Source organism: Balaenoptera borealis (assembly GCF_965194805.1).
Source record: "Balaenoptera borealis genome assembly, chromosome: 5".
Lineage (NCBI taxonomy): Eukaryota > Metazoa > Chordata > Mammalia > Artiodactyla > Balaenopteridae > Balaenoptera > Balaenoptera borealis.
In genome coordinates this window covers 32,627,427-32,654,612 of record NC_138862.1, presented here as the reverse complement: position 1 = coordinate 32,654,612, position 27,186 = coordinate 32,627,427, and the positions used below count along the sequence as shown (strand labels likewise).

Here is a 27,186-nt window from a genome sequence, read left to right as displayed (position 1 = left end):
ACTTTTGTTTTAAATATTGGACAACTGTAAGAATGAAATGCAATGAATCTTAGCTTTTAACTCTTTAGTATTCTCTGAAGAATTTAGCAACTCAGATCTATAGACCTTGGGCTGTGATTCTTAGCTAAGGGTAGATTTCAGAAAAAGATATGCCCACAAAGAAAATCTCTCATGATCTCTGGAGAAATGTTTTTTGGCTTGTTTGTTTATCAAACAAAGCCACGGTTTGAAATAATTGAAAAGCATGGCGCTAGCCTGTAATAATCATCTTTTAAAATCTAGATTTAGTCGAGGGAGTGCCAGAAATGTCTATGTTTGGGGAATGTGGGTTGGGCAATAAGGCTGACAATCCCCTTCTCTTTTTGGTCATTTCTTTTGGCTTCTGTCTAATGGAAGAATTGAAAATAGTGATCAGCTTTTGCAAGTAGTTGAATCAAATAGCAATCTACAAGAAGGAGAGCTAGATAAAACGTTGGTCATGTATTGATTCTTTTTTGTTTGTTTCTTCATTTAACTTTTTATTTTGAAAATAATTATAAACTCACAGAAAGTTGCAAAAATAGTGCTCTTCACCTGGTTTCCCCCAGTCATCGTCTTACATAGCTTAGTGTAACGAAACAGAAATAAACAATTTACCAGGCAAAGAGTTTAAAACATTGGTAACTACAGTGTTATCAAAACCGGGAAATTGCACTCCTGTGTATGTGTGTGTGTGTAGTTCTGTGTAATTTTATCACCTGTGTAGATTCATGTCATCACTACCACAATACGCAAGATACACAACTGTTTCATCACCATCAAGGAACTCCCTCATGCTACTTTTTTTTTTTTAATTGGAGTGTAGTTGCTTTACAATGTAGTGTTAGTTTCTGCTGTACAGCAAAGTGGATCAGTTATACGTATACATATATCCCCTCTTTTTTGGATTTCCTTCCTATTTAGGTCACCACAGAGCACTGAGTAGAGTTCCCTGTGCTATACAGTAGGTTCTCATTACTTATCTATTTTATACATAGTAGTGTATATATGTCAATCCCAATCTCCCAGTTCATCCCACCCTCCCTTCCCTCCTCATGTATCGATTCTTAAGTACACATAAATTGTGATCAGTGTCAACATGACCTTTATACTAGACAGCTTTTTTTTTTTTGGTACTTTCTTTCACAATAGCCATTTATGGAATCAATGAAAAGGGGGCATAGGAAGGTTAACTTATTTATAAGTTCTTATAAATCTGAATTAAAATTTAAAAAATTTAGACTAAACGAAAGATGTTAGTTTATTAGCTGAATTTATGATCACAGTAGGCTTCCTTACATGTATATATGTGTTCAGTACTATTAATAATCTTGAATTCACTTGGAATTTTAATATAGTCTTTAAAGAAAAAGTCAAATGCTGAGAATGTTAAGGTATATTTGCAAAATTGGGAATTTAATTGAATAACATTTGGTTAATAGTGTGAGCAGATTTACCATCTTTATAATCAGGAGTTATCTCACTATGCAGCGTGGCATATGTTTTTCCATCTAGTTATCTGGTGTTTGACGTTGCTCTTTAATGGTGTGCCTGTGTTTGTGTGCATGTGCACACACATGTGTATATGTGTGTATGTGTGTGTTGCTTCATATTGGTCCTGTACAATTTTCGTTACTTTTATTTTTGTATATTTTATATTTTTGTGGCTATGAATTATTTTCTTTGTATCCTTGACAATGATATATAGGAAAGGAAAATTTTTCATTATTCAGTTGGAACACTTTCTTACACATTCTCATAAATAGCCAGTTTTTTTTGGTTGCCTCATAAATGGTCATATCATCAAAAAAATGATGGTTTTGCCATTTATTTCCCCAAATCTGTACTTGATGTATTCTTTCCTATCAAATTGCACTGGATAACACATTCAGAAAAACATACAATTTTTAAGAAAATAAAAGCATTTTTCCTTATGAATCTAATAATAGTGTGTCACTAAATATGATTTTAGCTATTGATGGAATAGATTAAAAATATCCATTTTAGATCATATTAAGCAACTATTTTTTTTTCTTACTTCTCTCGGCAATGTTCTATTAACCAGAATATATATTTTAAAAAGCCCATTGTTTGGCAGTGTCATAGAAGACACATTTTAAGCAGCTTCTCCATTATTTAGGAATTTTTACTCATAAAAAAATGCCTGTTATTTCAATAAAACTACCAATACTTTTTCTTCATTAAGCTTCTGTATTCAAATTAGGGGTTGAATATAGCCAACATTATAAACAATATATGGCAAATCATTGAGATAAATGTTTTTAACTGTGAAGAACATTGATAAACCCACATTTGTTATTTTAATCGTTCTATGTCATTTATTAACATCTATATCAACTAATTTGTGAATTATAATTCCTATTTTATGTTGTTTTCATTTCTCTTTTTTTCCGATATATATAATAGCAATATGTTTAGGTTTAGACTTCTTTTTGTGTTGTTGCTCTGTTGATCACAACAGATGCTTATATGCTCTTTCTTTTGGTATAAAAAATAGTCTTAGAAATTACTAAATTTGAATGGTGCAATTTAAAATTGTTCTTTTAAAATGCTTCTGTCTCATTCTTACATCAAAGAGAGATTTTGTTTATAACTCAGTTTTATGGAAGAAGGAAAGAAAATTTGGGCAGAGTATGATGCTTTCCTTTATTATCATGCAGGCCAGTTTGCCCCCTAATACAACTTAATTTCCAATCTTAATCAGCAAGTGATTATTTTACTGTGTTTTCTTGGTTTAGCCTCAGCAGTGTTGTTATATTATAGTGTTATTATTTATCATTGTCAATAACTGTATTATAGTTTTCAGTTGAAACTGTGAAATATGAGTGAGTGCTTTTCATGCTTTCTAAATGAATTCCTGAATGGTAAATTTTATAAAGAGATTTGGGGAGAGCTCTGAAAGAGAACCAAACTTCTCCTTTACTAGTGAAACATGGAAATGCAGGCATTTCTAAGTACTGGTTTAGAATAAGCTATCATAAAATATATTCCATCTATATTTGACAGTAAAAAGGATCCGTTGGTTTGGGCAACATTGTTTCTTCAATATGTATTTTATCTTTGGAGCCTACTAGATTTCCACATCACTAATTTCTCTAAAATAAATTTGGTCTAACCCAACTGGAATGATTCAATTCCACCTCAGAAACAGGTGAAGTAATTTAAAATTTTCTTTTAAGTGCTTAAGAAAGGTATTAAGACAGTAAGGAAAATGTCATCCCTAAGGTTATAATTAATTAGACTATTGCTTCTCTAAGATGGGAATACTTTTAGTTTAAAACCTGAATATATGACTGTGGCTTTAAAAATGTTTAATTTGGCGGTCTTGCTACATTGAGCTGTAGAAGATTAATAGAGCAGTTAGAAATACAATGAAATGTACATTTCCCAGTCGATTAAATGTGGGAATTTATAATTCGTAATTTGATATAATTTCTTAGACATGTCGTCTGTATGAAACTATGGGTGTATCATTTCCCGGTAGAATTTTTACCTAGAAATTACTGTTTTGTGATTCAATCTTAAGCGCTCCCTGTAGGAAAGTTAGACGACAGTACTGTAACGTGAAGAATATAAGCCACTGTGTCATAGCAGTTTCTTAGTTTGTTTTTCATTTGGAGGCATTAATAATGTTGCTTACAATCCCATGGCACTGAATCACTGTCTTAAAAATGTCGTGTTCAGGTGTCTTGTCTGCCAAGTTGTAAATCTCATTTCTAAGTGCTTTTCTGTGTCTTTACTACCAAATGCTCATCTTGTTGTTTCTTTTTCTGGGAGGGGTAATTTACTTTTCTATTGGTAATTTCTTTTCCTTTGTTTCATATAGAAAAGCCAAATAAGACATTTGGAAAATATTATTAAATACATAATTCGTGATGACATTACTCACAGAGAAAAAAATACTTCAGTTCCTTGAAATGTGGGACTTGATTTTAATGGAGGCTTCTGTTCTATGAGTAATGAAAATTCTGGATGACAAAAACATCTGTTTAATATAGAATAGGCATTGATTCATCTTTTGGCTTCACTCTGTTACCATAGTCAGTCTGAAAGTGATAAATCCCACTAGTAAAACAAGTTGAATGTATTTTTTTAAAGCTTTACTTGGGGACAGAAACTTTACTCTACACTTTTAACTGTCGTTATATACACAAACATTTACATTTTAGAAAAAAATACTTATTTCCGTAATTAATATGGGAGAGGGAAAACTTATTCTGTACTAATAGTTCATTATAAAGAGCTATAATATTCTGGAAATATAACTCTTTAAAATATTTTCAGGGCAGGATTTTAAAAATCAAGTCTAACAATGAATTGAAAGAATTTAGCTACTTCAGTTGAAATCAGGGCAGTTCCTTAACTCAGCTCAGTTTGACAGTTCATGTATAATCATTCAAGGCCAGATAAGGAAGAATATGAATACATTTAGTATATTTTGCCTTTTAATACTTGGTTTATATTTTTTAAAGAAATTAGCTTGTCTCCATGTTAATAATGGTTTTGATCATTACGAAGTTTAAGCAGCTTGGTATGACTGCAGAGCTGCTAGAGATGTATTTCAAATAACCAAATATGAAAAACTCACTTTATTTTGTGTTCTTTGCTACATTCATTTGCCTTTTCTAACAGCTTCATCTTCTGCTTCCTCTGGCCCTCCTCCATCACGTTATTCCTTCCTCTGCCCCTTCAAACTCTCATTTCCTGTTAAATTCCTTCTGTAAATACACCCAAGCCTTCCCCATCCAAAATCACTACCTCTACAATAATCTGTTCTCCCTCTCCTTCCCCACTCTCCCCTCACCCTCTCTTTCCTCTTTTTTTTTTTTTTTAATTTATATGTTTTTTAAAATTTATTTATGGCTGTGTTGGGTCTTCGTTTCTGTGCGAGGGCTTTCTCTAGTTGTGGCAAGCGGGGGCCACTCTTCATCGCGGTGCGCGAGCCTCTCACTATCGCGGCCTCTCTTGTTGCGGAGCACAGGCTCCAGACGCACAGGCTCAGTAGTTGTGGTGCACGGGCTTAGCTGCTCTGAGGCATGCGGGGTCTTCCCAGACCAGGGCTCGAACCCGTGTGCCCTGCACTAGCAGGCAGATTCTCAACCACTGTGCCACCAGGGAAGCCCCTCTTTTCTCTTTTATTAGGACTTTTTGAAAGTTTGGTGTACCCTCATTATCTCTAGTTATTAACCTTCCCTTCTCAGTGAAAACTGCTCTAATCTGTTTTCAATCATCACCACTCCACTGTAACTCTTCTAAATTAGCTCACTAATGTCCTTCTATTTGTAGTAAGTAAGCAGTCCTGTTTTGGTCATCTTACTGGACCTCTCTACTCTATTTTGCACTTTCATAATATTATTTCCTTAGAGTCTGTGAAATTACATTCTCTCATATAAGCTTGCTGTTCCTTCTCTCCGCTCACCCAGAACTGGTGTTTGCCAAAGGTCGGACTGTAGCCTGTTATTTGTTGTTATTTAGTTTTCTGTGTTTATGTTTTTATTCTACATGCTCTTCCTGTTCAACTTATTTAGAATCATAATATCAAATATGACACAGAGTTCCCAATGTGTATCTTCTTTCAGACTTTCCCAAGTGATATCACAATTTGCAAAATTGTGCCAACTGCCTATTGATCATCTCCTTCTTTATTTCCATAAGTACCTAAATCATAGGTAGCATGTATGAAACATTTACTATATGCCAGACCCAACATTAAGTATTTTTACTTCACTTATCCCGCAAAACAATCCTAAGAAAATGTCCCGAACTGAAATCATAAATATAATAAACATACATAAACATCTTCTACCTTCAGTATTCTCTTTAGCTGTTGTTAGCACAACCATTTACCTGGTCAGCTAATTTAAAAATCCTTTGCTTTTTCCCTCACTGCACTCCTATCCTGTTTTTCACGTGTAATCAAATATTAAACGCTGCTTAATTTAGGAACAAACTTTTAAAACAACGTTTACCCTTTCCTTCATCCTTATTTTGCACTGCCCTACTTTAAGCCCTTATGATCTCTCATCTGGTCTATTATAACAGCATTTTTACTGTTAATTCTTTGAAATCAACCCTGCATAGAGTGACCACTGTGATCTATCTAGAATGGAAATCTGATCACATCATTTACTTGTTTAAACATTTGGTTTCTAATTACCAACAGGATAAAATCCAAGATCCTTAACATGTGATATGAAGTTCTCTGTTATCTTGCCCCTGCTAGATCTATGGCCTCATCTCTCGTCATACCATACATCCTACCTCATGCTGTGTTAAAAGTTAACTGCTTACGGTTCTCTGCATGCACTACCTTGTTTGTCTGTTTTATGCCTCTTCTCGGGTTGTCCTCTGTAACTAGAGTGCCTCCTCCCACCTTTGTATTCATTTTTGTACTGCTGTCTTCAGGAAGTAAGTACTTCCTCCAAGATGTTTTCCCTTCCAGTTCATCTGAAGAGCTTTGGGATCCATCTTCTTTCATCTGAGAATATTACAAACTACTAAAACCCATGTCTGTTATTGATTTGCCACCCAGTTTTGTGTAGTAAAGATGTAGATTGTGTCCAGTTTTCTTTGTGTATCTGGCTCTTAGCACAATATTAACATTTAGTTCCTACTCAACAAACTTAGTCAAATGAGTGAGTGATACCATGAGTGAACAGTTACCCTCAAGCATCACTAGTTCGCAGAGGCAGATGTCTGATAGTTAATGAGGTTAGCCCTCCTCTGAATAAAAGAGAAGAAGGAGCAAGAGAAACCAAGGTCTCTGTTGCTCAGTAATTCTGGCTGAGATCTACTTTAAAGGTGGAGAGCATATGCACCTGCATAAATATCTGTGTTTACACAAAAGAACAAAGGATGAATCAAAGAAAATATTTTGAGCGTAGAGAGGAAAAACATGGTGCAGAAAGGTTAGTGAGTGAGACCAGAAATTTAAGAAGTATCTAACATTGAATTATCTATGAGCTAGCCAATTGGGGGCAAATAAATGAATCTATCTCAACTGAATAGAAGGATGAATGCGGGTCAGTGAGTTTTTTTTTCTTTTTTTTGAAAATTTAGAATGGGAGACTTCCCTGGTGGTCCGGTGGTTAAGACTCTGTGTTTCCACTGCAGGGGCACGAGTTTGATCCCTGGTTGGGGAGCTAAGATCATCTCACATGTCGAGCGGTGCAGCCAAAAAAAAAAAAAGAAAGAAAGAAAATTTAGAATGACCTCAAAGGTAGAAAAATAGTAAAATTGACTCCCACTTATCCACAACTAAGCCTTAACAATTATTAATATTTTACCAAAGTAGTTTCATTTATCATCACCTGCCTCCCCTACCCCGGGATACATACCACACACATTTAATGAGTGATTTTTAGTGGTGAGTTCTTGGAGGACATTAATTACCCTAAGTGAAACAAGCCAGTCACAGGAGGACGAATAGCGCATGTTTCCACTTACATGAAGTATCTAAAACAGTCAAACTCATTGGAAACGAGTAGAATGGTGGTTGCCAGGGGCTGGAAAGAGGGGAAAATGGAGAGTTGTTCAACAGGTATAAAGTTTCAGTTAGGCAGGGTGAGTAAGTTCTAGAGATCTGTTGTACAGCACCGTGCCTGTAGTTAATAATTCAGCATTATACACTTAAAAACTTGTTAAGAGGGTAGATCTCATGTTAAGTGTTCTTACCACAAGAAAACACCACCAACAACAAAGGGACAGAAGGAGACTTTTGAAGGTGACGGATGTGTTTACTACCCTCATTGTGGTGATAATTTTATGTGTGTTTGCCTATGTCCAAACTCATCCATTGTATATAGTAAATATATCCAGTTTTGGGTATATCAATTATACCTCAATAAAGCTCATTAAAAAATAAAAATAGGGACTTCCAGTGGTTAAGACTTTGCTTTCCAATGCAGGGGGTGCAGGTTTGATCCCTGGCTGGGGAGCTAAGACCCCACATGTGTCGTGGCCAAAAAAACAAAACATAAAGCAATATTGTAACAAATTCAATAAAGACTTTGAAAATGGTCCACATCAAAAAAAACAATCAAAAAAAAAAATTTAAAAAAAGATACTGCCTGTTAGTAGCTTTCTTATGGGTAGGATAATCTGATATCTCTTATATATTGTATACAATTGAAAGAATTGTGCTGTGTATTTTATTAGCTATTTAACAAATATAGTATGAAACACTGAGAAATAGCGAATAGAGATAATTTTATATAATTATCTCTTTTACATGCAGTTTACATTCAAAATAGATATAAAGAAACCCCCAAACTACTATTTGCGGAATGTTTTTGTCCACTTACCTAAATATTTATAGAAGAACTTTGAAAATCATTTTTAAGTTGAGCCAGTTTTGGTATTTGTGTTACCAAAGCTATAGAAGTAATTACTATTGTTTATAATCAGATTTGCCCGTGTGTCTGGGAAACACTTTGTCAATGAATGTGGCTTTAAAATTACAATCCAGAGTTGCCAAAGCAGGACTTGTGGGGTGGTTTCCATCAATAAATAACCCAGCCACATTCTAAATCTATTTCTAGATTTATATTCTGGAAGTTTTCTGCCAGAAATTCATGAGAACTGAGTTCTATTTCTTCTCCCCCTATTAATGAATGATCAAATGAGTCATTCCATCTGAGCCTCCTTTTTTAGTGAAATTATGAATTATGATCTCCAAGGTTTCTTCCAGCAGAGGAGCACACAACATTCATCTGTATTCAGGTCATGAAGTAATATAGTCAGCAACATTAGTAGAGATTGTGATATTTGGAGGGAAGTTTTCTGGTAATGGTAGTGGGCCATTGTTCTGATGAAATGTGATGCTGAGAAATATAGGACCAGGCCTTTTAATCATTTAACAAGGACCAACAGACAAAAGAGATACATAGAAAGAAAAATAGGACTGGATGCATGACTGGGTCTTTGTCTCTAGCCACCATGGATGGATTTGCTTTTCAGACTTTTAATGAAGATTGGCTGATGATTAAACAAGTCCACACTTGGATATATGTCACCTTTATTTTATACAGCTATACTATGCCTATGTAAATTGGGGAGAAAACTCTAAAATTTATCCATAACTTTGTGTCTATTCGTCCTGTCCAACTCCTTTTTAAAATGTTTTTATTTTTTATTGGAGTATAGTTGATTTACAATGTTGTGTTAGTTTCTGCTGTACAGCAAAGTCAGTCAGATATATATATATATATATATATATATATATATATATATATACATACACCCACTTTTTTTAAGATTCTATTCCCAGGTAGGTCAGTACAGAGTATGAATAGAGTTCCCTGTGCTATACAGTAGGTTCTTATTTGTTATCTATTTTATATATAGTAGTGTATATATGTCAAAAAACACACCTAAAATGTTTTTAAAACCCAAAGAAAAATACAGTCTTCAAACATTCCAATAATGATAAATAATATTCCTGTATTTCCATCATAATATATATTCACTCAGTAACTATCTCACCATTATCTACACATAGAAACAAGTCAGACAACCAACTTCTAAATAGAATCTCTCCCTCTAAGGGGGCGTTAGAACTCTTCTTGTCTACAACCCTCTCCTTATCTCAAGAGGGACCTTTATGGTCTTTTTTAAGAGTGAAAACAGGGCACAAGTCTAAAGGCCATCCTAGGAAATGGTAGGGATGAAATCATTAGCTCTTGATGACATAGCCATATTTGTTAGCACAGATCTCTCCTCATGTTGGGGGGAGGAGCTTGTAAACATTGTCTAGCTCTTATTACCTACTAAGCAGATATTTTTAGGACAGAAAAATGGACCAGAAGCAAAAAGGTGTAAAACCAAGCTTACAGAGTTAATCCTGACCTGTCCACGTAGATTGTGAATGATGCTGCTAGTACAAAGGGAATATCAATGAAATTTAATGAGTATATCTTTAATCTGTTTGGTTTTCCAGATATATGAAGAATTACATTTGCTTCTAGAAAGTGCCAGTGTTATCATAACTCTGTAATCCTTCAAAGCCGTTTCCACTCCATTAAGTATTTATTGAGGACTCACCTCTATTTCAGATACTGTTCTAGGTTTTTTTTACAGGGAATTACATAATTACAGATTTGTTATTTAGCATATTATAGATGGAAGCTAAATATTATGTTTTCTTTACACTACTGAAAACACTAGAATATTAGTGTCTTTCCCAGTGAGTGATTTTTTTCTAGTTCACCTGGTTGCAAACCACTATGCTCTCATGCTGTTGAACTTTTCCTAATGCTGTTCCGTGATCTACTAAGTGGTTCCCTGAGAAACATTCCACACTGTTTCCATCATAAAAAGTTTATTGTGAGGATGTATGAAAGTTCTTTTTCTACAGTTAGCTAGATGGTTAACTGCCAGATTGCATGATTTTTTACTAGGTAATATTTCTGCAAACGTGATTTAATGTAATTTTGGATCAAGAACTTTCCCCACTAGGAAGCCATCTATTATAGTGGAAAGAACACAAGGCACAGAGTTTTCTGACATGGTTCATGCCTAACAAGCTGTTTGACCTTTGTCAAGGGCAACAGTCTGCTCTTCTAAAAAATGAGGAGTATAGTTTGGAAATATTCTAAGATCCCTTTTAAGTTACTATATTCCATGATTCTTACATACCCAAGTGATCAAAATCATGAGGTAGTATATTTTAGGATTCAAAATAAAATTTTAATTTCTTTGTAATTAAGTTCATACACCTATCTTTTTCTTCCATGTGCATGATGGAACCATTTGTTTTAGGGTTAGTATGGTAGCATGAAACTTGTCTGCCAGAAAATTATTGTTCTCTTCTTGGATTCATGCAACATTTTCCTAGGTCATTAAACATGCATTTTCAAGTGAAGATTGCAGTAATAAATTAATGTATTCTAGCAGTGCAGTCTGTTCCACTGACCACCTTTTGCCCTATCGGAAATTCTCTGGAGCTTGTTAAAAAAAATTGGCCTTTTAGACAAGATAAAACTACATTCTGGAAGACTAAATATGTATAACATGGAACTGAAAAATGCAACATCAGTGAAAATCAACTTGCAGAAAATGAATTTTATGCTGAGAAGAAGAATAAGTAAACTTAATATTACAATCAGAATTTTTAGCTATTTTTAGCCAGAATATTTAGCCAGGATAAGCTAACTGGCCTTCCAACTTTCTGTACTTAACCTTTTATGACTACAAAGCAAAATAACATAGCTACAGAGTTTGGGTTTAATTTAAACCTTTGAATGGTAGTACATCAAAATGTTAATAGCCTCGGGTCTTATTTTTTTCCTAAATCGAGTCTTTCAGCACCATTTGATGGTTAATGTTGTGTGTCAACTTGACTAGGCCATGGTACCCAAATACTTTGTCAAACATCCATCTAGACATTGCTGTAAAGATATTTTCTAGATGAGATTAACTTTTAAATCAGGACACTTAGAGTTAATCAGATTACCTTCCATAATGTGGTGGGTCTCATTCAATCAGTTAATAGCCTTAAGAGAAAAAGACTTAGGTCCCCTAAGGAATGGGAATTCTGCCTCCAGACTACCTTTGGATTCAAGCTGCAACATCAGCTCTTCCCTGGGTCTCCAGCCTGCTGGCCTGCCCTGCAGATTTCAGAGTTGCTATAATTTTGTGAGCCAATTCTTTAAAATCACTCTGTCTCTCTCTCTCTCTCTCTCCAGACACACACACACACACACACACACACACACACACACACACACAATTTGTTCTGTTGTTCTCTGGAGAACCCTGACTAATACACATTAGAAAGACATGATTCTACAAATATAGATTGTGAACTATTAGAAAGACCACTGATGCTTACTGTTATGTGAACTTAGATTAGTCTCTAACTTTGGGGACATCAGATTTCTTAATAATTACTTCAGGAGATTGGAATAGATTTGTTATTTGTAACTTTTTTCAAGTCTTAGGGATAAAATGTCATAGTGCAGCACAATAGACAAGTCCTATATTCTCAAAGGGATAATTGAATAATAGATTTTCATGTAGTAAGATAAGAAGTTCCAGTTCACAAAAGCTAAAACATGTAATTTCTAATTATATCTTACTGTTTAAACACAATATTTGACAATTTTTCCCATAATTTCATACATGTTCTTTTATTCTTTTCCTATCCATCTGAAACATAGCCATCGAAGTATTCAGTTGAAATTGAAATGAACTCCTCCTACATTCTTAGTTTAGATTTATAATTATATTATACTTGAGGTCAATACTTACTACTAGTGTCATCATTTCAGTTTTCTGTTTTTCTTTTCATAAAAGCAAAACTTAAAGATATATACATATGTATAAGCACAATCACACATTAAAACAGAGATACAATCCTGCCCAGAAAAAGATGGCAACTACCAAATTTGAAATGTCAACTGCCAGGTCATGTCACCATAGTTACTTCAGCTGAAGTACAAAAAACAGTACAAAAAACCATTTGAGGGTGTCAATATATCATGTCTGAATGTGTAGGTTGTATGAGAGATGAATATATCACAGCTGAGGGCTAAAACAAAACTGCTCTGATTGAAGCAGGAGTTGGAGAACTAGAGCCCACTCTATATATCTTTATCCCTTTACCTCTTCCTCCATAATAGCACTTGAAGTAATTCAATGGAGCATTTTGTGTCCAAGAAGTACAGATTCTAAATGGCCTCCATCATCAACTTCAGTTCTTGATTTTAATAGGGTTGTTGGTAAAGGAAGTACTCCTTACACAATCATCTCTTACTTTTTACACTAGCACATGCTTCTGCCTCTCTGATTGACCTCTAGCAAACTTAAATTTTTCCACAGATGTTGAAACATCATAAAAAGAATCGCCTTTTCTCAAGAACTGTTAATTTGCATCCAAAAATCATGGCATATTATGGCTTTGAAATGAGGCAAATTATAGAGTTAAAACCATTTTTGAGAAAGATGTTTCTGTAATGGTTCAATAACCAAAAAGTTCATTGAAGCAATAATGTGTAGTACACGCTGATTATTGTACAGAATATAATGTGTATTATCCATTCATTACAGGATTACATGAGATTAAAGGAGTAATGCTGAAAAACTAGCTAGTCTTTTCTGAATCTATTACTAAAGCAGAGTTCCTTTAAGTCAGATGATGCAGTTTCTGGAAATTTTAATTTGGCTTCAACAACTTCCTTAATGAATTACAGCTGACTTAGGACTCATCAGGGAAAATAGAAAACGTTACAACTCTGTGACTGTACTACAGTGATATGGGTATGCTGATTCAGAGATTTTTTTGGATATCCTAGGTTGTAGATATTATTTTTTGAATGGAGAATGTTTTCTTCCAATAGGAACTACAGCAAATGATCTTTGTGGGTACTTCACATCTTTCAAAATCTTAGCAGGAGTCATCATTCCTTTTATTTAATAAAAATCCTTAGGATATGACAGATTTAATTAAGCACTGAGATTGAACAGTATCAGCACATTTTATATGAGATGATTGTCTCAGAGAGAATATCACTTTTACAGTTGATATCCAAATCGGATTTACATGAAGCTACAGTCTCTTGAATTTGAAACAGGACTGACATGTAGATAATGCATTTTGTCAGGTAGGGCCTCTGTTAAACATCTTACGTGAAGAATGACATCTTCTAAAGGTGCGTGTACCCAGTCTCTTTCTTCATGATGATGTGATTTAAGGGACAGAAAAATAAATCAACAACAGAAAATGTATTTTGCTTCTCTCCTGGCTTTCTAGAGAATTGATGGCCCAAGCCTTTATGAATGCTGTGAATGCTTTCTTCTTTGAAGAAAGACATATGTGGCTGTCTTAGAATAGCCTTCTATTGGAACTGCGACATTTCTAACTCATCTCCTGAGGAAGATTTTGGTTAACTTGTTATCAGCCACACTGTTTTATATGTGTTGCTTCAGGACTCTCTTTTTTTATGAGTTCAGCTATTCTAAATCAGGGCTTATATGATGAGTAATATCGTCTGGCCAGAGATCATTTTGCTACAGGGTGTATTTTCTGCTGACATCAAACTTGTTTGGCTTTCTTTGTATACTCTTGTTCTTACTATTAGGCTAGCAGTTTTTAAGTTTTAAAAATGCCTTTGTAAGTGTGAATGGAAACTATATGAGTCTGCTTTTTTTAAACTGTAAAATGTTTACCTCTATTCAAAGATAGTTATTTGTAACTAACACATTCTGTAGGTATTTGAAGAAACTCTTGTCTTGTTGGAATGATAGCCTTTAAAGGAGATTAATTGGGGTTTTATACAAAAAAAGGGTTATTCGGAGAAAAAAAATTTGAGAGTGAAAAAAGTGAGCTGCAGAATTTAGGTGAAAGGAGTAGCTTTGTGAAGGAATAGAAACTCATTCCTGAGATGGAGTAAGTATTAGGCAATAGGTGGATAAGCAGAGATAAAGGGGAGAAAATAACAGATTAGGGAATTTAAACATGTTGCCTCATAAAACAATAATGAATAATAATAATAATTAGTATTATTATAGCTGTCCTTTATTAAGAGGTTACTATGTGCATGTAACCATTATATTGCTTGCTTAATTTAGGCTGTTCCAATACTTACAAAAAATATGAGTGGTACTATTATGCCTATTAAATGGATGTTGAAAAGGGCTCTTCTTTTAAGGGGTCTAACTAATTTACCCAAAGTCATATATCTTTCAGGTAGCTAAATCAGGACTTGAATCTAGGTTTATTTGATTCCAAGCTTGTTTTCTCATCACTTCTATTATATCCTGACTTCCATCATTATAAACTACAGTTCCAGGTGGTATCTTAAGCCAACCTTTGTCATTTAGCATTACAAATATATTTTGTTTAAACACCAGAAATTTTACGGTCTGTTTTGAATAATGCAAATAATCACAAACAATCCTTCCTAACTAGATTTTTATGTTGACTTTATTTAGTTAAACAGGGTAAAAGAAATCTCAAAATCAAATATAATTGCTTTTAGAGAATGGAAGATAAAGAGCATTCATAATATATAATATATATCTCTTGTCACAGACCATTATACTTCTTGCCATTGAGTAATGTGAAAATTTGGGAACTATCATACATGCCCATTGATTTACTTAATTTAACAAACTTTTTTTTATGTTCCTACGATATGCCAAACACTGTTCTAGAAATAAGGAAACAAAAATGAATAATTTCTGGTTTGTGCTCTTGGAAAGCTAGTGTAATACAGACTTAAGGAATTCAGCAAGTCATATCTCTCATTAAGGTCAATGAATAATAAGTGTGCAGATCTCTATTTATCCCAAAGTGTTGGATGAAAATTGTTATTCATTTAATTGACTAATGTTAATTGGGTGGTCACTAGCTGTGAGAGACGTTGAGTACCTGATAGTGTAAGAAATAGAAATGCTTTCTAGACTTGTAAGCCATACATACTGTGAGTAGGTACACACACACATGCAAACTGTGACAAAATTTATGAGGAAAATAAGGAATACTCTTAAAGAGAATGTTGGTAGTTTAAAATTCTGAAGGTAAGAGAAAGTTATTCATGTTCAGAGACCACAAGGGATGGGGGGAGGGAGATGGGAAGAGGTGTGAGCTGAGGCTGGAAATATAGGTAGGGCCAGGTCTTAGAGATGACTATAGACCATGTTCTTTTGCAGATTTGTATTGCCTGGGTGATGACTTAAAGGAGCGATCGTCTTCCTGCCACTTAATTATATAGCCTGCTTTCTTTGAGTTATGCAGTAAGGATATGTGTCCAGTATTTTTTCCCCTATTACTTATTTTCCTCTTAGATCTTGGAGTTGTTAGCAAAGAGATAGGGTAGTAAATTATCTTAAATTCCTTGATACTTTATGTATATTATCTATATATTGGTTTGTCCAGTGAGAAATCTTTGAAATATGACATTTCTGTGTTTATAGTGATTATCTAGCATTAAAAATAAGGAGCAAAAGCATTGCGGAAACTGATGGGAAAATGCAGTAATGAGGATCCCAAGAGCTGAAAATGCATCAGCAAAACATCATTTAAAATCATTGTAATTATTTTTAAAAGTTTCCCTTTGACACAAAAGGCTGAATCTTCACTATTGAAGACATGTCAAAAGTAGCTTGATTAAAGACAGCAGTATTGCATTTTTGCCATTAGAATAAAAAGACTGAATTGTTACTGAAAAGCCATGAAGTGCAGAACTCTGGAATTTGTGGTGAAAGGAAATTGAAAAAGAACAGAACATTTGGATTCATGTTTCATGAAATAATTTGTGTGACAGAATAGGAAGGCAGTCTGAGGGAAAATTGACATAATTTTTCCTAGGACTAGGAAAGGCCAGATAAATATGTCACTGTTAACAAATGCACTATTGTGCATGGACAAAGCATGTTCAACTAAATTTGTAAATATTAATTTTCAATCTTTGGAAAATACTTACATTTTTTAAAGTATAAACAACCACTTGATCTCTCCTCCTTTTTTTTTTCCCTTTTCCATTGGCTTCCTTTTAATTTTGGATAGACATTAAATTGGAACAGAGTGAGGAAGACAGATATAATTTTTTTAACCCATGGCAATGTTCGTTCTTCAGGGGAAGACGTATTGTGATACATATTGTGAAATATGTAATACGTAGTCTGCCTGTAGCCTTCTGCAATATATAAATCTAGCTTCTTTGAGCTTAGAGAGTCCATATAGAATCCTTCCACCAGATTATAGAATCATAAAAGCTCACTACTCGTCCATTGGGTGTGCAGGGACTGTGTCTTTGATATCGTTGTCTTTCCCACAGTGCCCAATTTAGTTTTTGTGTATAGAAGGTGCGTGGAGAATATTTGGCTGATCCAGGGCAACTGGCACAAACAGGATTAGGAATAGAGAGACAGAATCTCTAGATTTTTCCCTCTGTGCACTTTAAGGATACTGTAGTGGGTGCTGCTGGTTTAGCACTCAAATCTGCTTTGTACTCACTGCTTCCATACACGCACAGGGCTTTCTTCTGCAAATGCGTGTGACTCGTTCTCTGACCCTGTGTTTGGCTGTACGTGTAGGTACCCTGAGATTGTGGGGAATTAGCATGTCCAGAACTATCCCTCAATCAATTCCAGACGTTTGTTTTTTTTCCCCAGAGAGGATTTGATGCGTAATTATACCTTATCGTCCTATCCCCTCTAGTGGAATAACTCTGAAGGGTATTCCATATAATGTCCTAGAGGGCTCCAGTAGGACTTTGTCTGCTCATGAATACGTCCTGTATTGGTTTCCTTTCCTTCTTTGTCTGAATTTCCCACTCTCCTAAAGGTGATGGCACTCAAAGCCTTGTCTCAGGATCTTTTTCTGGAGCAAGGGACAGGGACCCAGGTTCCTGGAATATTGGACTAGCCACAGATGTCTGTAAAAGTTTGTTGAAAGGAATTAAATTATGTAGAATTTAATTGAATTAAATGAAATTATCCTGTAACCTCATTTCTCTGGGCCAAATCCAAATACTCATTATGTGCTGTTATGGGAGCTGGGGAGGAAGGGGTGAGGCATGCTATTATTATGAATCTGTTGACAATTAATTTATACACAATATTAACTAGTTTGTAGTCTGGTATCTAAAACCTATTGCATGTGAAAAGGTATCAATTAAGAGGAAAAAAAGAAGTTAAGAGCAGACACACCTGAACAGGTAAAATGACTTTACAGATGGGATATCATAGGATAAAACAGAAGCACTATAAAATGAAGATATAATCAGTTATCTATACTTCCCTATATTTTGAAATGTCCATTGTATATTAATTGACATTTTCAGATTAAAAGATTAAATTTTGTTTCATAATTTGTACCCCCCTCAAAAGGGAAACTAGCTAGCTGGCCTGAATTATTTTTTTAGTGGGCCAGACAGATGAAATTTCACTGTAATTAGAATCATATTTTAAGTCAAGAAAGATCACATAGCATTTTAGATTATATGTGTGTGTGTGTGAGGATTTTTTTTCTGAAAAGAAAGAATCCTAGAGCAAATTTTATAGCTACCAAATCAGAAAGAGGTTGTGGTGGCATGTTGCCACTGAACTTCTGGTTTGAATGATATAAGAGACAGTCTGTTCAGCAGTTATTTGTAGCAGTTTTAATATAGTTACAGACCAGTATGAGAGGCTGCCTGGACTTCTGCAGTTCTTGGCAAGAGAAGCAATGCATAGATCAAGCTGCAGCTGAAGGAAATAATTCCAGAGTGGGGATCATAGGTCTGGTACAGACTCAACCTATCAACAATGAATGATTCAAGTCAATAAAATCTCAATTAATATCATACATCTTTAATCGCTTACAATGTATCCACATTGGCCTCTTCCAAATTGAGTTCTATTACCATTTTTTATACATGTAATAAACATTTATTCAACCTAAACTAAGAAAAACTTGGGTTTCAATCCAGGTCCTGCCACTTACTGGCTATTTGTCCTTGGGCAAGTTACCTAACCTCTCTAAGATTCAATTTCTGCAGGTATAAAATGGAGATAATGGTATCTATCTTACAGAATTATTATAAACATGAATGATTAAGCATGAAATACTTAATTCTTTGCTAGGCATGACCTTTGCAGACACGCTAAATACTGGAAAGCATCAAACACAACAGTGCAAAATATATGAGGGTACTGGAGTGAGCAAACAGTTCTCTATCTTAAAAGAATTTGCCTCTAATCATACAGATAATGCATACACTAAAATAATATGTATGAGTAGCCCCAACCTGACAGAAAATAAGGAAACTGCTGAGTGTAGGCTAAGTATGAAATCCTTTAGCTTTCAAATTAGATCACTTTATGTTTTTGTTACATCACACTCTCAATTCGTTCCAGCAACCTAGGTGCATTATAAAGACCTGTTTATAGAGATGAGAGAATGGACTGAATCAAAAAGTTGTAAAAATCCTATCCCATTAGGCAATAAATAGCTATGGTAGATCTTAGCTGAAAATCATTTTCCCTCAATGAGAATAATGATTCTGTTTTATTTATTTTCTTTCAATTTCAATAAAAATCTCAACAGGATTGTGTGTGTGTGTGTATGTGTATGAGTATGTGAGGGGGTTGAGAAGCTGATATGAAATTTTTATGTAAGAGCAAGAAACCAAAAATAACCAAGACAGGTCTAAGTATAAGAATTAGGTGGGAAGCCTTGCCTTATCAGAGGTAAAAACTTAGTATAAGACTGTAGTAATGAAGACTGGTACAGACATAGGCAAACAGATCAACAGGCACAATTAAGAGCCCAGAAACAGAGACAAAGGCAGATGGAAACTGAATTATGACAGAGCACATATTACAGGTTGGGAAGAAAAGATGATCTTTTCATTAAAAAGTGACAAGACCAGAGGCTATTCATATGGAGAAAAGAAAAAAAGAAAAAAAAGAGGTAGACACTTACTCTACATTCTACAAAGACATGTGTCAGATAGATAAAAGTCATAAATGTAAAAAGAAAAACTATAAAACAATATAGGAATAAAGCTTTATGACTTTGGGGTAAACAAAAGATAAAGATAAACAGCACTTTCTTTACGATTATAAAGACAAAAAAACTCCATATTTGACATTAAAATTAGAATTTTCAGTTTATCAAAACGACACCATGAAGAGAGTGAAAAAAACATGACAGGAACCAAGAGATCTTCACAACACATACGAAAAAGGATTAGCTTTCACAATAAAAAAAAATATTAAAAATATATCAAATATATTCAAATTTATCAAATATATTGAATATTAAATATATAAATTAAATATTGCAGAGTAGGGGTAGCAAACAGTCCAATAAAACGTGAGCAAGAAAGTTGAACAGGCCCTTCACGGAAGCTGAAACCCAAATGGTCAAGAAACAGGCACACAAATGCTTAATTAAGCTCATTTGCCCTCACGCCAGCCGCCATATTCCCAGCAGCACTTGCGGGCTTGAGGCAGTAAAGCTTCCAGGTGGCCGCTGGCACCTAGGCTCTGTCACTTTCGCCCTGGTCTCCAAGGCACTGACTGCCTCTACTTTCAGACGTGGGGACATGGTCACGGCTTCCACTGCTGAGAGCAGCAGGCCCCTGCCTGGGATCTAAGCCCAGCCATCCAGGGCTGCCATGGTGGTTGCAGGATCTTGGCTTCCACCAACCATCATTGGCAGCTTCAGGCTCTAGGAGACTGAGGGAAGTCAGAGCTTGTAGGGACCTCACAGTGGTGCGGTGAATGAATGAGGCCACCCCCGGAGGATCTGGCTGTGGAACTTTAGGCACCTCTGTCATCTCTGCCCCAAGCCCCACAGAGCCCTGGCTTCCTAAACTCCAAGGTGGAGTCCGTAACCTAAGTGCCAGCTGGGAGTCTGGACAGCCTAGGGCCTCTGCAATTTACTTAAACCTTCCCTATATTAGATTGAATATTAAATGTGATGCAGATGGACTCTTATTCATTCTTAGCTCTTCTGGCTGCAAAATGTAGCCCTTGAAGCAGTTTTAGTTAGAAGTTCTGTGCACAGCTTTTGCTTAGCTGTGTTTTGATTGAACCATGAGGGGGACTATTCCTTCCAATGCTGAATTACTCAAGACTTTGGGATGTGATCTGAAAAAATTCCAACAGCAGACAGCCTCACCTCTGTAGGTCTGCGATGTCCACCATGGACTTCTATATTTTTACCTCATTTTCCAGATTCCATTTACACAGCCCTAGTTAGGAACCATGGTGGTTGGAACTATGATCATTGAAATTATCTATGACTATAGGGACTGTTGAGCTTGGAATTCTCTAACTTTATTTTTTAGGACCTCTTGCACAATGTTGAATGGGAATGGTGATACCAAGCTTCCCTGTCTTATTCGTGATTCAAGAAGAACTGCTTCTAATATTTCTCTATTAAGAGTAATAGTTGCTCTAAATTTTAAATATATAGTATCTTTTTAATTTTCTGAGTTGTTTTTTTTTTTTTCATGAGTGAGTTTTGAATTGTATGAAATGATTTTCCTGGATATGCTGGAGTGTGTCACCTGTGTTTTTACCCACCTTATTTATTGATGTGGTAAATTCCTATATATATTTTAATGATAAACCAATGTTGAATTTCTAGATTATTAACAATCTGACATGATCCCTTATATTTTTATGTATTAGAAATTATTTCTGTTCTCAAAAATTAAAGGCAAAAAATATCATAAAGCCACATTTTCCACAAGCTGATAAAGAGTAAAAAGGTCCGGGCTTCCCTGGTGGCGCAGTGGTGGAGAATCTGCCTGCCAATGCAGGGGACACGGGTTCGAGCCCTGGTCTGGGAGAATCCCACATGCCGCGGAGCAACTAGGCCCGTGAGCCACAACTACTGAGCCTGCGCATCTGGAGCCTGTGCTCCGCAACAAGAGAGGCAGCGATAGTGAGAGGCCCGCGCACCGCAATGAAGAGTGGCCCCCGCTTGCCACAACTAGAGAAAGCCCTCGCACAGAAACGAAGACCCAACACAGCCATAAATAAATAAATAAATAAAAATAAATGTACTAAAAAAAAAAAAAAAGTTAGCTATTGCTATTGTATTAAAAAAAAAAAGAGTAAAAAGGTCCGTCAGTAGTGGAATAACTACGCCTAAAGGACCTTGCACCCTGTTTTAAGTATTTGTCTCAGAAAGACACACTTGCAATTTACAATAAGAAAATTGCCATACACTTAACTGAACAGCCTAGTATGCTAACGGGTCTAGGATTTGGGAGTAATGGAACATTTACTTAAATATGAATGAATGAATCATGGAAGGAAGGAAGGAAGGAAAAAAGGAAGGAATATCTGTACTCTGATCCAGCCTAACAGGACAACATCTATGTAGTTAGTAAGTTAGAGCTTACAGATAGAACTCAAGTAATCTTTGCCTGTAGTGGACTTTCAATAAATGATAACTATTACTTTGACAGAAGTGAGAGCAGAAATGAATGTCAATAGCCTTAGGCCAGTTCTACAGGGTGGCTAATTAAGAATGAGTAGTGGTCACAGACGTAGAAAACAAACGTATGGATACCAAGGGGGAAGGGGGGGTGGGATGAACTGAGAGACTGGGATTGACCTATATACACTACTGATACTATGTATAAAATAGATAACTAATGAGAACCTACTGTATAGCACAGGGAACTCTGCTCAGTGCTCTGTGGTGACCTAAATGGGAAGGAAATCCACAAAAGAGGGGATATATGTATACGTATAGCTGATTCACTTTGCTGTACAGCAGAAACTCACACAACACTGAAAAGCAACTATACTCCAATAAAAATTAAAAAAAAAAAAAAAAAAAGAATGAACTCTAAAGTCAGGCTGCCTGTGTTGAGATCTCTGATCTATCTAGTGTATAACCTTGGGAATGAAGGCACAGGTGTGCATGGCATAATCTATAGCTTTCCTTTTTTTAATGTGGTTGGCAAAAAAATATTTTGGTTAAATGGAATTTTTCTGAGGATTCTATTTAACTGATTTTGGATTATCTGGGAGTGCAGTATACTAATGTTTCAGTGTAAAAATAAACTAAGTTAGGGGAATATATATACATTTTTGGTCCAGGTGAATAAAGACACATCTATATTTATATATTTATACAAGTATTTATCCCTTGTAAAAACCAGAAGAATCAAGAAATGATTTTAAATTTGACAGATGTTTCACAAACATGAGCTTTCAGCTCAGACATGATGTGAATTTCAAACTTTATGACTTTGAAGATGTTCTTTTTATTTTGTTATCAAAGTGTGATGTGTGTCTGTGTTAGTGTGTGTGTGAATATATGTTTAAAGCTTCTAGATGAAAAATATTTGGTATATAAACTATTTTATTCCTGATTACTTTAAATTTGGTTAAATTGTGGTTTTATTTTCCCAAAGATTAGATCACATAATGATTGACAAAATAGCTGTGTGTTTTAGTTTTATTAAAGAATCTGGAACAGTTCATAGTTTATATTTTTCTAAGAATTAAAGGAATTATTTTACTGAAATTCTTCTATCAGTTTCTATAAAACTACAAAAATATGTAAAAATATTTTTAGACATTAGGTGTAAGCTGTTAACATTTTATACTTACTAGTTTTTCAATTCTACCATGTGAATAATTACAAAACTGCAATTAAAAACAATGATCAAGGTCAGGATTTTAGTTTAGTTTAGCATAGTTAGATATGCTTAGAAATACAAATATGTAGTTTAGTTTTATTATATTTATCAAATACTGTTCAGTTAAATATTAATTTAGTATCTCCTTAACGGCAAGCACTATTATAGGTGCTGGGGAGACAAAAAACAAAAAATAAACTCTGTTTCAAATCTCTGCTTTCATGGCGTTTGCAGTACAGAAAGGAGGATAAACAGTAAGTAATATAAATAAGGAAAGTGTATGGTTTGTTAGATGATGAAAGATGAAAATAAAGCAGGAAGGGGTTAGGAAATGCCAAATGTGAGGATATTCATTCAGTTTTAAATAAGGGGACCAGGCTAGACCTCCCTGAGTAAGTGTGATTTGACTAAGAATCTGAAGGAGGTGAAGGAAGGAGCTTGTGGGTGTCCATTATCCACAGAAGGAAGAGTAACTGCAGAAGTCCTGAGGGAGGAAGTGTGCCTGAGGCATTTAAGGAATGGCTAGGACCCCAGCGTGGTTGGACAGAGTGCGTAAGGTAGACGTATGTTAAAGAAGTGAGAGAGGTAATAGGGTGAGCAAATGATATAGATGGACTCTTGCAGGTCATTATAACAATTTTGGCTTTTACTCTGAGATGGGAAAATCGGAGAGTTTTTGAGTCAGAAATGAGTGTAGGAGAAACACGATTTGGTAGGAGGGTTAGAAGAGGGTTCAGAGCAGAGACTTGGTTTGGGACAAGTTAAGTTCGGAAAACCCATTCTTGATTTAGCAGAATGAGCAGAATCAAGAAATGCAACTACATGGTCTCTACATCACAAAATCCATGCTGGTGTTGTAGAGGTACTAAAGAGTGTTCAATTCCAAGCGTAGTATCAGATGGCTTCTAAAATTCAGGTACTGTGCTAGGAAAAGAAGATTTTGTGGTAACATTAAACAGTTCCTACTGTAAAGGAGCTTGAGTGAGATTGACAAGTGCGATGTATTCTGCTCTTACAAAGGTAAGGACTGTGTTTTATGTGAGCACATACAAATGAGATTTCCCCTGTGTTATGTTGGTGGGGGGCAGTGATGGGCCGGTAGACGCTGTGGGATGAAAGGAATTAGGAGAACTTTATAGGAGAAAAAAAAGGAGCTAATTTGAGACTGAGACCACATACAGTAGGTGACTAGTTAAGACTTTGGGATGTAAGAAATAACATACTAGTCTCCAAACAGTGGCTTGAGAGATGGTGACTAGTTTAGGAACTGAAATTAGTTCAGTCGGCTTGGAGGATAGAGTGGCAAGGGAGGTCAAGAGTGGCAACAGATGAAGTGGAGAGTTGAGCAGGGCAGGAGCCAGATCCGAAACATGCTCATCATACAAGAACATGGATTCTATCCTCAGAGCAACTGAGAGATATTGTAGGATTTAGCTGTTCCCAGAGGCCTGGAAGAGCAGCTACGATGTCAAAAGATCAGAGTATATACATATAGACAAAGAGTCTTATAAGGTACTTTGCTTTGTTAGTTGGCTCTTATATCATGGAAATACTTCCAAGTAGCAAACGTTTTCCAATTAAGGAGAGAATTATAGAAAATTCCATTAGGGCTTTAAAACTTTCTTGTTACACTAGAATGTGCAGATTTTTTGGACTTGAACCAACTGTAGTTGAATTTGTTAATGATACTTTATTACATTTGTTTTAGAAACAAAACTGAAATCCAAATCATTTTGGCACTTTAGCCAGCAGCCTGAGTAATTTCATAGAGTAATAGGCTTTAGGGACTCTATCTAAATCCCATTAAGGATTTCTGTATGATCTTGAAAGATATTAATAATCTGTATGGACTGAGAATGATCCTTAAAAATGAATTCTCAGTAGCCCAGTTACAGAGGAAAACTGGTTAGAGTGAACACATTTGGCCCCATTGGAAGGAATCAGCTGGATCTGTTGAATTGGATCTGTTGATGGATCTGTTGTTTCTTCCCACTTTTGCTGTCAAAATTTGATTAATACATAATTGGGAAAACGACTCAGTTAAAGAAAGGCTTTAATTTTGAAAATCATGTCTGTTTTCCTTCTGAAGGTAAAGTATGTTGACTGTTCTAATAAAAATCAACAAGAGGTATATTACATCCAATGAAGGGCAATCTGTTAAGATCTTTGGGGCAGCAAGAATGGATTACAAGGTTGAGAGAGGGGGAATGGAAGTGAATTGACTCTGATGGTGTGAACATTTATAAGTTGATGATCTTTTTGTCATGTAAATCAGGACCAGAATAAATTTATCAATCAGCTACAGCAATATAAGCAGGTTTCAGAAGTAAGTAAGTCAAGATTTGTTTCGGAAGTAAATAAGTCAAGATTAGTCTGCAATTCCTTGGCTGGGTGATTCCCCCCCACTGCATCCCCCAATAGCAAAAAAAAAAAAAAAAAAAAAAACTAGTGTTGGCATTCACTTTCCCATGAATACAGCAAATTGATGCAATATCTATTCCAAAGGAAAAGCTTCCTTTCTCTCTCTTTCTCCATGTATAAAAAAGAAATGAATGCTGCAGTTGTTGGACAAGGGATAACAGTTGATTTGGAATGAACCAGCCAAAAATGTCCCAAACAAATTAATAGCATAGAAACATCTGCTGCTGTTTTATTAGAGTTTCACATAAAAACCTAGTTTGCAAGCTGGCGTTTGGAAAGCTTTTCTTTACACTGAACTCCTAACGTAGCTGCGAAAGGCAATCAAGACCATATGTCTTGCATTTTTAGGTCCAAAATTTCCTACATCTCTCTCCAACCTGGGACAGTTGCTTGAAACATGAGTGCTGAATTATGAAACCCGTTTTTAAAATCGAGATTTTTTTTCAACAATATATTTAAAGTCATTGAGGCTATGGCATTTACATTGCTTCGGTTATTATTACAATTTAATTTAAAAATCTTTGTACTTTATTTTTACCCAACATTATTTAAGTGATGTTGGCTTTAGCTAGGCATAACATTTAAAATATACATTACAGCATTAATTTTGGATGATTTTAACCCCATCATTGGTCAGGAAGCAGAATTCTGATTTTGGGGGAGATGAAAACCATGAAATAGCCTATGAAATAAATCATTTTGTAGAAAAAAATGTCCTCATTCTTGTTATAATCTGTTTATCTAATATTTCTTAAACTCTCATAAAACCCTCATGAGGAAAATGGACAAGTTTTAGTTCCTACGTCATGAAAGCATCATTATTCATTGCTGTTCTCTCACAGTTACAGAACAGAGAACTGTAATGACAAATCTTGTTAATGGGTTTACAAGGATTTAGCAAATGTTTGTTGGATTTTAATACTAATAATGCTATGGCTTATTTTCATTTTGTAGTATGGCATGCCAGCTCTTCTGTGCCCTATTTCCATCCCTTTTTTCCCCCTCATTTATTCTCTCTTTGGAACTTCAGCCTTTACATACGCGTGCAAATACACATGCATATACTGTATGTATGCATACAAATGTTTAAATTAGAGCTTAAAAGAATGCCACCATATGTTCTCATAAGCTTTTATTTGTGTGCAACAAACTCTTCATTGTTGCTTTGATTCTGACAGGAATTTAAGAAAGTTCCACAGCAACTTCGTCTTTTCTGTCACTTCAGTGTTTTTCATCACTTGTAATGCCATCTTTTTATTCACATTTAACAGCTCTGAAATCTGAGTAAGTTTTGCAGTTGATGGCATTTTAGTTTCAATGAAATATGGCAACATTTTTTCACTAAAAGGGAAAAGAATAACAAAGGCTCATTTGCCTATGAGGGGGAAATTCCTTTTCCCTGACTGAAAGTCAGTTTCCTATGTTATCTCTTACTACATACAGCTTTTTAGTTTCTTTGGGAAATGCCTTAGCTTAGTAAAAGGACCAAAAAAATTTCAAGGACACAGAAAATGTCACTTGGTTTCTCTATAAAGTTGATTAACCCTGAAAATATTATTTTCTTAAGAGAAAAATAACCAATTTTTATGTTTATAAATTTTTGTAATTTATTTTTTCTCTTTTACATTCC

At 35.1% G+C, this 27,186-nt stretch overlaps 1 protein-coding gene and 1 long non-coding RNA gene across 2 annotated transcripts in view; both read left to right on the top strand.

Moving 5' to 3' along the window:
• Positions 1 to 27,186, top strand: part of ROBO1 (roundabout guidance receptor 1) — a 928,971-nt gene that overhangs the window by 716,180 nt on the left and 185,605 nt on the right. The gene's annotated exons all lie outside the window — the stretch shown is intronic.
• On the top strand, positions 15,756 to 25,630 carry LOC309628918. The gene is made up of 2 exons (XR_014244782.1): positions 15,756 to 21,245; positions 21,602 to 25,630. It is a non-coding gene; the product is annotated as an uncharacterized lncRNA (long non-coding RNA).